The sequence below is a fragment of the Triticum urartu genome, chromosome 2 (assembly GCF_003073215.2).
Source record: "Triticum urartu cultivar G1812 chromosome 2, Tu2.1, whole genome shotgun sequence".
Lineage (NCBI taxonomy): Eukaryota > Viridiplantae > Streptophyta > Magnoliopsida > Poales > Poaceae > Triticum > Triticum urartu.
The window spans coordinates 264867341-264873346 of record NC_053023.1 but is presented as its reverse complement, the minus strand read 5'-3'; the positions used below and the strand labels follow the sequence as shown (position 1 = coordinate 264873346).

At 42.5% G+C, this 6006-nt stretch overlaps 1 long non-coding RNA gene across 1 annotated transcript; it reads right to left on the bottom strand.

Annotated features, from left to right (window-relative positions):
• Positions 1 to 2850: 2850 nt before the first annotated feature.
• Positions 2851 to 5798, bottom strand: LOC125537002. Its single transcript, XR_007295445.1, has 3 exons — positions 5252 to 5798; positions 3772 to 4597; positions 2851 to 3141 (listed from the first exon to the last, which is right to left on the bottom strand). It is a non-coding gene; the product is annotated as an uncharacterized LOC125537002 (long non-coding RNA).
• Between the last annotated feature and the right edge of the window lie 208 nt (positions 5799 to 6006).

Here is a 6006-nt window from a genome sequence, read left to right as displayed (position 1 = left end):
CAAAGCATAAAGGAATGTTTGAAAGGATTTTTTCAAAGAAAGACCTCGGTGAAGATGCTTACATATTGAGCATCAAGATCTATAGAGATAGATCAAGACGCTTGATAAGTTTTTCAATGAGTACATACCTTGACAAGATTTTGAAGTAGTTGAAATGGAACAGTCAAAGAAGGAGTTCTTGCCTGTGTTACAAAGGTGTGAAGTTAAGTAAGACTCAAAAATTTACCACGGCAGAAGATAGAGAGAGAATGAAAGTCATTCCCTATGCCTCAGCCATAGGTTCTATAAAGTATGCCATGATGTGTACCAGACCTATTGTATACCCTGCCCTGAGTTTGGCAAGGGAGTACAATAGTGATCTAGGAGTAGATCACTGGACATTGGTCAAAATTATCCTTAGTGGAATAAGGATATGTTTCTCGATTATGGAGGTGACAAAAGGTTCGTCGTAAAGGGTTACGTCGATGCAAGTTTTGACACCAATCCAGATGACTCTAAGTCTCAATCTGGATACATATTGAAAGTGGGAGCAATTAGCTAGAGTAGCTCCATGCAGAGCATTGTTGACATAGAAATTTACAAAATACTTACGGATCTGAATGTGGCAGACCCGTTGACTAAACTTCTCTCACAAGCAAAACATGATCACACCTCAGTACTCTTTGGGTGTTAATCACATGGCGATGTGAACTAGATTATTGACTCTAGTAAACCCTTTGGGTGTTGGTCACATGTCGATGTGAACTATGGGTGTTAATCACATGGTAATGTGAAACATTGATGTTAAATCACATGGCAATGTGAACTAGATTATTGACTCTAGTGCAAGTGGGAGACTGAAGGAAATATGCCCTAGAGGCAATAATAAAGTTATTATTTATTTCCTTATATCATGATAAATGTTTATTATTCATGCTAGAATTGTATTAACTGGAAACATAATACATGTGTGAATACATAGACAAACAGAGTGTCACTAGTATGTCTCTACTTGACTAGCTCGTTAATCGAAGATGGTTATGTTTCCTAACCATGAACAAAAGAGTTGTTATTTGATTAACGGGATCACATCATTAGAAGAATGATGTGATTGACATGACCTATTCCATTAGCTTAGCACCCGGTCATTTAGTATGTTGCTATTACTTTCTTCATGACTTATACATGTTCCTATGACTATGAGATTATGCAACTCCCGTTTGCCGGAGGAACACTTTGCGTGCTACCAAACGTCACAACATAAATGGGTGATTATAAAGGAGCTCTACAGGTGTCTCCGAAGGTACATGTTGGGTTGGCGTATTTCGAGATTAGGATTTGTCACTCCAATTGTCGGAGAAGTATCTCTGGGCCCTCTCAGTAATGCACATCACATAAGCCTTGCAAGCATTGCAACTAATGAGTTAGTTGTGAGATGATGTATTACGGAACGAGTAAAGAGACTTGCCGGTAACGAGATTGAACTAGGTATTAAGATACCGACGATCGAATCTCGGGCAATTAACATACCGATGACAAAGGGAACAACGTATGTTGTTATGCGGTCTGACCGATAAAGATCTTCGTAGAATATGTGGGAGCCAATATGAGCATCCAGGTTCCGCTATTGGTTATTGACCGAAGACGTGTCTTGGTCATGTCTACATTGTTCTCGAACCCGTAGGGTCTGCATGCTTAAGGTTTCGATGACAGTTATATTATGAGTTTATGTGTTTTGATGTACCGAAGGAGTTCGGAGTCCCGGATGAGATTGGGGACATGACGAGGAGTAAAAATCGATATATTGGACGACTATATTCGGACATCGGAAAGGTTCCGAGTGATTCGGGTATTTTCTGGAGTACCGGAGAGTTATGGGAATACGTATTGGGCCTTATTGGGCCATACGGGAAAGAAGGAAAAGGGCCTCAAGGGTGGCCGCACCCCTCCCCTTGGTCTGGTCTGAATTGGACTAGGGAAGGGGGGCGCCCCCTTCCTTCCTTCTCCTTTTCCCTTCCTCTTTTCCTATTCCATATGGGAGGTGGAATCCTACTAGGACTAGGGAGTCCTAGTAGGACTCCACACTTGGAGCGTCCCCTCCTAGGGCCGGCCTCCTCCTCCCTTGCTCCTTTATATACGGGTGCAGGGGCACCCCAAATAGACAACAATTGATCCTTGAGATCTATTAGCCGTGTGCGGTGCCCTCCTCCACCACAATCCTCGATAATATTGTAGCGGTGCTTAGACGAAGCCCTGCGACGGTAGAACATCAAGATCGTCACCACGCCGTCGTGCTGACGGAACTCTTCCCTGACATTCTGCTGGATCGGAGTCCGGGGATCGTCATCGAGCTGAACGTGTGCTAGAACTTGGAGGTGTCGTAATTTCGGTGCTTAATCGGTCGGGCCGTGAAGACGTACAACTACATCAACCACGTTGTGCTAACGCTTCCGCTTCCGGTCTACGAGGGTACATAGACAACACTCTCCCCTCTCGTTGCTATGCATCACCATGATCTTGCGTGTGCATAATTTTTTTTTAAAATTACTACGTTCCCCAACACTTAGTCTGTCTAAAGGCATTTAGTATTGCCAACACATGGTTTGTCTAGTTAGGGGTATACTTTTGCCCACACTTTCTGCGTTGGAATGCTTTTGCCGACATATAAATTGTTGGTAAGATCGTGCACAGCCAAAACAACAATTGGATACAGCTCTAATTCAAATGTTATATACAATGCTCAACTGTTATCCACAAACACATTGCACAATCATTGATAAAATGGTAACAAAATTACACACACACACACACACACACACACACACATATATATATATATATATTGCTCGCAGGTTCAAGCACAAGTCAATCTTCACAAAAGCAAAGTTTGGCCATCTTGGCAACCATCCAGAAAACACAAGTCACATAAAAGGACCTCTATTCGCTGGTCTAAAATAGTTCAAACACTAAATGGTCCAAATAATTGAGTAACATCCATGAGCACAAGATTTCTACTCCATAACACTTGAGCAATAAATGGTCCAGAAAACACATAAGATTCACGATTATAATTAAGTTGTCTGGTCCAAAATACTGCAGACAGCCAAATGCTCCAGAACACTTCAAAGTCATCACATCCATGCGTACTAGGTTGTTGATTACCTGAAAATAGTACACAAGAATTTGGTAGAAAGTGCAGTCAGCTCAAGTGCTTTGAAGCTCATAGGGAGATTGGAAGCCAAGAGAAGCACAATAATGAACTATTTATGACATATGTCCATAACACACATAACATAGTTCTGTCATACATGAGGTAAAATATTTATAAAATGCTGAAAGGAATCATCATGCAGACATATCTACATATGCATAGAATAAGTATTTCGCCATGGCAGGCATATCTACAAATGCTATTCAACGTCTTACATGCAAGAAACAGTAGTAGGATAAGCCAATGTGAAGTTGTATTTGTTCTAATACGAATTTAGCTGATGTGATCTTCAAAGTTTGAAAATAATGGTACAGATTGTGACCACCAAAGGGATAACACCAAACTAATGTGTGTATGTTTAACTCCTAAGCAATGCATGTGCGCTTCAAATCATGTTGTGTCATTTTCATATTTTTAATTATAAACTGCAGTATGTGGAGTTTTATCAGCAAGATACAAAACGTATCTAGTAATGCTATAAGTTCAGGCAGAAATTTGGCTCTCTAGTCAAGGCTCAAAATGATCTATGTATATTTCTAAGAGAGAAATAATAAACTTAATGTATGTAGTATGTTTAGTACCTGCACCTGGTACATTAGTTGCCTTCTTGTCATCCTTGATCTACAACAATAAACGTTACTTCATAGAAATAACCGTTGCCTTCTTATCAGTTTGAGGCTATTTCTTCCACTGCAAATTGCTCTAACAAAATGTGTAGACATGTGTCAACCATCCTACAAAAAATGTGTTCAATATAGATAACTCGACTTCCCATAAATTAAATCATAAAGTAAAGGCCAAAGGTCTACAAGTTACGTACTTGGTTAGTATAATGAATGAACTTGTCAAAAGAACATAAATTACGCCATCAACCAGAATGAACACGAACATCTCATAAAAGTACATTAAAAGTCTGAATTCTGGAACTATCTAGCCACTGCACCGAGGCGGCTGACTCTACCATTTGAATTCACATGTCCGAACAATGTGGTGTGAGGCACTATGAGAAGGTGCCTCTAAGGTTTGAATGTGATAGGAACTTGCAACTCCCCTCTGGAAACCATATGCAGCTTCAAGTAGTTGAAGGTATGTGGATGCAAAGGAAGATACGAGTATATGTTGAACCTAAGGTTTGAATGCTAATGCCATATTCATGCAAAAAGAAAACAACACCATGCTCACATAAAAAATTATATCAAACGAAGACACCGTTATTCATAAATATCTAGTGTAGATGACAATGCAATTCAAAAGTGATGGAGAATAAAATTGGAATGTGCCTCCTCAAACGCTGACTGGACTGAGGGTCCATCTCGGTGCCCTCCGCTCGCCCACCTCCTCGTCCTCGTTGACAGGTAGTACCACATACTTGCTGCCCTGCAAGCTCAACATCATGTACAACCACTCCTACAACACCAAGCAAGTCGACCCAAAATTAAACCATGAAGCATCAGAAACTACAAGATGTTACAGCACAAACACCATTCAGTTCTACAACGAAGTTGAAGCCAACTCAATCATTTGCACTATATAACATAGAAATATGTATTGACAATCAAAAGTGCTTCATGTAAAAAAACTCAGAGGTTATGCACCTACAGGAGCTTCCGTTTGACCACGACAACTCACCCACAGAATTGGAAGTCACACAATGAGTCACGGCTTTAAATAACAAAATTGAACCACCTAGAAATCAGGAAGTCACACTACTAACAGCATATGAACATTCACCCATATCAGATATTAAAGGAATGATCACTTTCTAATTTAAAGGAGATAAAGAGTTCATATTCGTATGATAATATAAAAATGAAAATCAGTTGTGAGATATGGATGTCAGATGGCTTGCTGTGTTTTGTAGCACCAATCTATGTATCAAAATTGAGATGCTGAGAAATAGGAATAAGAACTATACAATAAACAAATATTAGCAGAAGATATGAAAGTGTTACCCTAATTTTCAGAGTTCAGCAATGACACATGGTTTAAAGTTCAGCAATGCACAAGCACGCATCATGCAGCAGTACAGAAAAGGATATCTCCGGAGGAGCCGATGCTTACCTATTGGAAAAGAAGAGTCTGTGCGGATATCTGCAGCAACAAACGGCTGGCTTCGGGAGGGGCGCAGCGGGATGGAGAGCTCTTGGATGGATCTCTACCAGCGGCAGCAGGAACGGGGAGCATGGATGGAGAGCTTGTGGTAGGGCTGGGGGCCGAGGCGGGGGCGACAGGGGAGAAGCGCCAGGGATCATGTGAAGGACGAAGTTGGGGGTTGGAGGACGGGGATCATGGGAGGGGGCGGATCCCTGAGCGTGAGGACGGCGGCTGGATCTTTGGCAGAGCGCGAGGACGGCGGCTCGATCTCGGGTGGAGCACGACGACGGCTGCTGGATCTCGGGCGGAGCGGGAGGACGGAGGCTCGATCTCGGATAGAGCGCGAGGACGGCGGCGACGACAGCAGGACCGTGGGTGGAGAGCGAATACGGCTGCGACGGCGGCAGGGCCGTGGGTTGAGCGCGAGGACGAGGGATAGGGATGGGGTGCGAGGGCGGCGGCTGGCACGGGTAGGTTACGGACTTGGTCTGATTTGGGGGATATTTTGCACGGGCCAGCCAAAACAAATTCCTGTCTCATGCCTAAATGGCGCGCCAACTTTCCAAGTTTCAGGATTTTGTAAAGAAAAAAAAATTCCAAGCTTCAGTGGCTTGACACGTGTGCACCTACGCCGACACTTATTCCGTGTCCATATACCCTACATACGGCGACATATTGGATGTCACTAAGCATGTACCTACACTGACACATAAATTGTTAGG